The sequence below is a fragment of the Scylla paramamosain genome, chromosome 13 (genome assembly GCF_035594125.1).
Source record: "Scylla paramamosain isolate STU-SP2022 chromosome 13, ASM3559412v1, whole genome shotgun sequence".
In the NCBI taxonomy this organism is placed as follows: Eukaryota; Metazoa; Arthropoda; class Malacostraca; order Decapoda; family Portunidae; genus Scylla; species Scylla paramamosain.
Window position 1 is genome coordinate 10,475,001 of NC_087163.1, and position 8,084 is coordinate 10,483,084.

The following is an 8,084-nucleotide window of genomic DNA, read 5'->3' on the forward strand; positions in this document are numbered from 1 at the left end:
TATTATTAATAACAGGAGGGCAGATCGATACCCGCGAAAACTGCCAGTACCCGACCCTTAAAAGGTGATGGGGACAAATGGAGATGGAGGGTATATTAAACTTGGTCATGGCAGACGTATCCCGATATCCAGAAGGTTTAGGAAAACTAGGGCGTGCATCATATAAGGGAGAAAGTGCATCATCAGAAACTGTCGTATAAATGACAAACTCAGGAAGGCGGTTGATTCGATACTAACACCTCATTAATGACTAGAGTGTGACGACGTAGGTCCTATGGCAGGACACAAGCATCCATCAGCAGGCTAGGGATTGGGGATGAGCGGAACGCACCAATTGCCAGGCGAATACCAGCGTGGTGCACCGAATCCAACATACGGAGCCGAACAGTAGCAGACGAATAAATTTCCCAAGAGTACTCCAAAGTACCTGCAAAGCTAGGAGGGTCTGTCTGTCAGTGTCCCAAGAAGTATGAGCCAAAACTCTTAGAAGTGACAGTGCCTTCATGCATGCTTCCTTAATATAACGAAGGTGGGGTAACCAAGTCAGGCGACTGTCAAATATACGTCGCAGGAAACATGTTTACTCCACACAAGAGATTCTTCTATCATGCAGATATAAGTCTGAGTCAAGGTGAACACCACGGAGGCGGCAAAAAATGTCTTCCAAGCCGAGAAACGAAATCCCCGAGTTGAGGCCTCCTGAGAAATCCTATTGATTGCCACCTGCTGTTTCCTTTTAATCATTGGCATCCGCGCCGCAGTAAAGGAGACAGACAAGTCATCGACTTGTAAGCTACTACGAGGTCCTTCCTGAAGTACATCAATGACAGTGTTTATAGATACAGCGAAAAGTGTGACACTAAGTATGCTTCCTTGAGGCAAGCCATCTTCAACTGACAGATACCTACAAACCCGTACCCGTAAAAAAAAAAAAAAAAGAAAAAAAGAGAGAGATAGAAACTGTTCTATAAAAATAGGGAGTCGGCCACGGAGACTAAACTCAAAAAGATTAAGTAAAATGCCATGGTGCCAGGCTGTGTCGTAAGCTTTCTCTAAATAAAAAAAATAAAAAAAGTGTGACATAGTGTTGCTTATTAGCAAATGTTTCACAAACTGAAGATTCCAGAGACAATAAAACACCAGTCGTAGATCGCATTTTCCGGAAACTATACTGAACGGGAGACATGTAATTGCCTCTCTACAAGTATCACATAATCCTGATATTCATTATCTTTTCTAGTAATTTACAAATGCATGAAGTTAAAGAGATGGGGCGATAACTGGTCGTTTGCTGATCTTTTCCAGACTTTGGAATAGAGATAATGATAGCCACACCTTAAGAAGATGGAAAATCATCAGTATTCCAAATAAAGCTATAGAGGTCAAATAAAAAGGTAAAAGATTCATCAGACATGTGGCGGAAAAAAAATATGGGATGTCATCAGTAACCGGGGATGAATCATGGCACTGGGACAAAGCCATGCGTAGCTCAGACCAAGAAAATGGAACATTATAAGACTCTCCACCAGGGAAGGGAAAATTGACGCCAGCAGATTCCAAATGTCGTCGATGAAGTGCCATAGGTGTAGTTGGATTCTTTTTGGACACACTTGTAAAGTGCTCAGCAAACAGGTCGGCAACCGTCTTTGGGTCTGCCACCGTCCTCCCATCATGGGATAAAACAGGTAGAGGAGGTGCTGAGTATTTCCCAGATATTTTGCGGACTCTGTTGAAGACCTCAGTGAGTGGAGTGCAAACTGTGATGGAAGAGAGAACTTTTCCAAGACTTCCGCCGAGTAATCTTTAAGGTGTAACGCGCACAGGCACGCGCTTGTAGAACAGCTTCCTAGCAGTGGACGTTCCCACGATGTCCTCGAAGGCGGGAAAAGGCAGCACGCTTCCACCAGAGAACAGGACGTTTAAGAAACTGACCAGAAGTTTTTAGGACGGAATGAAGAGCAGCAGAGTGCAAGACATCAGTGAAATATGTTACAGCCTCATCACAGCTTCCTATCTCATCCACTGAGAGAGCAGAGAAAGCGAGTTCTGTGAACAGCTGGCAATTCGCCTTATCCAGGCGCCACTGGGGAGGACGTGACTTTGGTTCATGATCAGTTGACTCCAATAAAATTGGAAAGCGATCGCTCCCATACAGGTCCGGTAAAACTTTCCAGTTAAAATCAAGAAAAGAATTAGAGGTACAGAGAGAGAGATCTATTGTTGTAAAAGTACCGGTTTGACTGTGGAAGTGGGTCACGTCTCCAGAGTTTAAAATCTCCAATCCTGAATCCTCGATAAAAAAAAAAAAGAAATTAAAAGACCACGGGGGGTTGACTGCGTCTTCATCCCACAAAGGATGGCGACCAATGAAGTCTCCCAATAAAAGGAGAGAAGGAAGAGCATTTAAAAGATTATCAAGTTCATTTCTCTCGATAGGAACACTGGGAGAGAGATACACTCTACACAATGTATAAAAAAAAACCGTTTATAAAAACCTTAATAGCAACAACTGTAGCGGAGCCACGCAACAACTGCAGCCACCACGATGGCAGTGTCACCGTGGTGGCCCTGACCAGGAATTAGAGTGGAAAAGAAAGCACGATACGCAGGAGGACCAAAGTGAGTCGATTCTCCGAGCATTGTTTCTTGCAAAGAAATACAAACAGGAGAAAACTTATAGATCAATACCCGGAACTCTTCCCAGGAGGCATGCAAACCACGGCAATTCCACTGCAAAATCTTGAATATTAGTATTTTGAGGGGATTTTCAAGAAAGCCCCAGAAAGAAGTTTCTCTTTGCCAACCTGATTAGGTAATTTTCTCGGTCTGCGAGGCTTATCTGGTCCCACGCCATCTGTAGGCACAGAAACCTGAGACTGAGTAACTGGTGTGGGGATAGCTACCCGCACACAAGTCTCTGAAACTCCTGAAAAGACTGGAGGAAAGGGATTCCTCGACAGAGACTTATTGGTATCGCTCTTAGAGGAGGACTTATTTGCAAGACTGGCAGAGAAACCCCATGTCCATTTCGGATGTTGAGGAATCACTTGGATATATAACGTCATCTGACGCTCCCAAAGGGATCTTTCTAGGGGGAACGTCCGTTGAGTCTAAGTACTCAGCAAACGCCCGGGAATGCTTTTGATGGGACTGAGGAGGAAGCCTGGGAGAGTTGCTAGAATGTGCCTGTCAAGGATTAAAAGTCTTGGGAGTCGTTCGTGGGTGAGAGTCCATGGGGGCGTGGACTTCAGCAATATGAAATTTTGTACGGGGAGACTGATGTAGTTCATGAAGATGCAGTGGAGGGCTTTACTGAAAAAGAAGAGGGCGTCTTGGCTGAAGATGCAGAGTATAGCTTACCTGTAATATCCTCCAAAACAGAGAACTTATTGCTGACAGAAATTTAAGAAAATATATTCTCACAAAAAAGAGGAGGAAAAAATTAATGGTTGAGAAAGACAGGAAGATGTTACAACCTTATTATCTGTGGTGGAAATGGAAGAACTAGAGTGAAGGGAAGAGGCATATATTTTTGTCCCACCATCCTTCTGTCAGAAAAGAAGTTCTTCTCTGGCATTATCTAGATTTATAAACTGAAAATTAGTCAGCTGGAAGATGTCCTGCTCGAGACGGTACCCTTGCATTGTCGGGAACGTACCGGGTGAGCCTCTCTGCAGTAGAAGCAGTACTGTTCCGATTCGCATTCAGGAGTATGGTGTGAGTCAAGGGCTGAACAGTGACGGAACCAGGGACGATGTTTGACAGTTTTTCCTTCCATGACCAAACTCATAACACAAGTAGCATTGTTTTTACTGGAAGAGAAAGATGGCTGATCGTTACACGTTCAGGGAGAAAAGAACCACAAAAAGTTAGCATAATCATGTTAATATTTCCTCTAATCTTGGCCACTCATTGAACATTATCTGGACATAGGTGAAGGATGTCATCCTTTGAGAATTCATATTGGTCATGGTTGTAAGTACGTCCTTTACAGTAACTGAATGTTCGGTATGATTTGATGGATTGGAAGACCCTATCAGAAGGGCAAGGCAGATGGAGGAACATCATGCGTTTAACACCTGCGTTAAATCTTTAGCTCTGATTAAGACACCTTTATCATATTTCTTGATATTATTTGTAGGGAGAACTCCGGTCTCTCTTTCTAGATACTTGGCAGCTATGATAAAGTTACCTCGACCTTCTCTATAATATGCTACAGACAAGTATGATGTTGGTTGGTGGTAAGCTTTAGGGGCACCTTCCTCAGCATCATCAAAGACATTAGGGCAATAATCATTCTCGCTGTCAACTACATTGCTTGATCGAATGACCTCAGCAATTAAGTTGTCTCCAAGACGCAGATAATTTATTGCTTAAAGAACAGCTCTGGCAGCAACGTCTGATGTAAATGTCATATAGCATCGATTAGAGAGACAATCACCGTCATATTTGAGATGGATATGAAGAATTATTCCTAAAGGAGTTGAAAACTGAGTGAATAGCTCACCGACTGACCCAAGGGGTCTTCCACCATGGGAAACAGCAGCAGGGATGATGGTGATGTGATGTGATGAACGTGATGGTGATGAACGTGATGGTGATGTGCATGCACATCACCATCATGATCAGAGGGTGACTTCTCAAGGGCCTGGTCGACCGCCCCTCGAGGAACAGAGGAATTTTTATTTTTACTCATGCGGATGGGGTACCTCGTCCTATGGGGCCCACTCGTTTTAAAAAAGTGTCCCCTCATGATTCGAAAGTTTGTCCGTGACGGAGCTAAGACCTCCCACCACAACGCATCCCAGCCCAGGCACCCAACCATCCAACAAAGGACCTCAAAAGGTGGTCTCTCTGGTGAGCGGCACCGTTGGGCCATACTGGCAGTCTAACTCCGGAAACCATTCAGTCTAGTCCCTTACTGGCGACCTTACTAGCATGAATAGCAGTCTCTCTCTCTAAATAGGACGGAGCAGGGGCTTAAGCCCGATCTAGCCTCTCTCACCAGCTCATAGGGACACACAAGCCCCCCCCAACCACGACAAGGCGGTTCCCACTAAAGGGGAAAACAATAAGAGGGACCTACCTCATCAGATCCATAAGCCTTCAGAGGGTTTAGGCCAGCGAGAGCATGGAAAACATCATTGCGAAGGATTTTAATAGGTAGTATGAAGTAGTCAGTGGGTGGAATAGAGGGAGAAACAAGACCTGAATAATCCAAGTTAGGGTTTTTACCAAAGGTTTGAGCAGAGTTCAGCTTTAGAAATAGATCAGATGGCAGTGGTGACATCAGGTTAAAAAAAAAAAAAAAGAAGGGAAAGATGAAGAAGGAAAGTTATTGGAGATGTTTTTGGTTACGTGCCAAAAGTCATGAGGGGACTTCATTAATAGAAAGTGTCAAAATCTTGTAGGATTTTGACACTTTGTACTAATGAAGGAGTTTTTGGCAAGTTGGAGAACAGTTGTCATGATTCTGGGAAGAAATATAAAGCGCATGAGATTTAAGTGATGGAAGACTCAAGTACCTTTGGTGAACCACCTCTCTATCAGGTATAGCACGAGAGCAGGCTGTGTTAAATCAAGGTTTGGAAGGTTTAAATCGAGAGAGAGTGAGGAATGTACTCCTCCACGCCAGACACTATCACCTCTGTTATGCCCTCAGCACACAAAGATGGGTCTCTAACATAAAAGTAGTAGTCATTGCAAGAAAAATTAGCATAATACCTCCTCAGATCCTCCCAACTAGCTGAGAGAAAATGACAGAGGCACCTCCTCTTTAGGCGATCCTGAGAAGGGATTAGAGCGATATGACAAGATACAGATATAAGATTGTGATCGTAAGTGCTCAACGGAAAAGATAAGTTCCTCTAAGTCGTGGAAGATAGCAAAGTTAAAGGCTAGTTCACCAGGATGGTCAGTGAAGGAAAGGAAAGCCAAAGCTGGTGGTGAACATTGAAGTCTCCAAGTATGGAGATTTTCGCAAAAGGGAAAAGTGTCAGAATGTGCTCTGCTTAGCTTAGGAAGTTAAGTAGTCAAATAATTTCTTACAGTCAGAGTAGTTAGATGAGAGGTATACAGCAGAGATAAATTTAGGTTGAAAGTGACTCTGTAGTCGTACCCAGATGGTGGAAAACTCGAAAGATTCAAGAGCATGGCCACGAGAGCAGGGTAATTGTTGCGCACATAGACGCAACATCCAGCTTTAGATTGAAAATGAGGATAAAGGAAGTAGAAGGAAACAAAAAAAATTTTGCCTCAGTCAGTTGTGTTTTAGTGAGGAAAAGATGAGGTTTAGTAGAGGAGACGTGGTATTCTAGGAATTGAAAATTAAATCTAAGTCTGCGAATGTTACCGAAGTTAATGAAAAAAAAAGTCAGACCTGGGGACATTTATGGTCCCCTCCCCAGATGAGGACTTCGAGACTGGTGTTAGTCATCATGATAATTTTGAATTTTGAGTGAAGCGTGTGTGTGTAATTAGGTGTATGTAGTTTTGTGTGAAGGAAGAGAGCTGTCTTTAGAGGGCAGGCTGTGACTGCTCCCTTGTGTTGTGAGATACAAAGGGAAACGTTCAGTGAGGTCACAGTTGGGTTTAATGATAAGTTCAAAGCACCCCCTAATCCAGTGCTTTAGACCTCACTGGCAGTAATTATCGTTTCGGCAGGTGTCTAGTGCCTCCTATGCACAACATACCTACTCATTTCCACTTCTCATCTTCAGCCATAATACGTATTTATCTTCTTTTAGAGTTTCCTAATGACTGGGCACTAACATTCTGATTACTGAGTCTGTTCCATTCATGTAATAGTTGACTATCTTTAAGAAACTTGTAGACAGGCTGGGATATCTAATAAATTTGCCAAGGAAAAAATTCAAGTCATTATTATGCATCTGAGTATTGTTACTGATTTAGCTTGTGCGTATGTTTCAGTTTAACAGTTTAACAGTTTAACAGTTTATTGAGAAAGTGGGTGTTATAAAGAAGCGGGGGCAGGGGTATAGAATGAGAGGGGGAAAAGTGTGTGAAATAAATTAAATATAGTGGGAGGTAAAAAGTTTCCGGGCAGTCCGGGAAGCTGTTTTTTCCAAAAAGTGGTGAAATATACATTGAATATATTACATTCATAATACAGGAAATGTGCATTACATGTGTAATACAGAGCATAACATGAGAGATATATATAACATAATGCAGATGAAGAACATTACAGATATAAATAGCAAATAATACAAGACCAATAACGTGAAACATGGGGAATATATATAACAATGCGTAGGAAAAGCATTGCAAATATGAATAGTAAATAATACAAGACAATAACGTGACATGATAACTCAAACAAATATAATACAGGAAACAATGACATGATAATAGAATATAATACAAGAAACAATGACATGATAATAGAATATAATACAAGAAACAATGACATGATAATAGAATATATACAATATAATACAATAAACAATGACATGATAACAGAATATTTACTAGATATGATGGTACACATAGCGCGTAATACAGATTTATTTCTTTATTATTCATTTATTTTATTTATTTATTTATTTTTTGAGTATACATTAACTAATGTGACATGAATTGTTAACTTGCCCAAGAGGACTTTCCGGTCCTCTTTTGTTTAGCTTAATCCTACGGGATGTGTGCATGTTGTTTCATGCCCTGCGCCCATCAGGCTCTTTTGGTACTCTTTTGTGAAGCACGTGGTGTCATATGCTAGCACTAGGAGACGACTTCCCGCCAGTATCCAGTCCATCGTCGCTGGGGGTGGACGTGTGTTGACACTGCTCCCTTCCCCACACTTTATGCAGGATGGATGCTGTTCCAGGTAACTGATTTTGTACTAAAAAAAATACAGTAGATATCTGGATATATCAAACTTTTCACTAAAGTATCTCTGAATACGTTTTACAGATATAAAAAAGTAATATATGACATTTAGTAAAGGTGACCAAATGGTCCCAGTGGGCACTCAGGTAGTTTTTGTCTATAGTAATGGTAACAAGCACAACAATCCTGATAATGAATAAAACTATCTGTTATAGTGCATGCTGGTAATACCATGT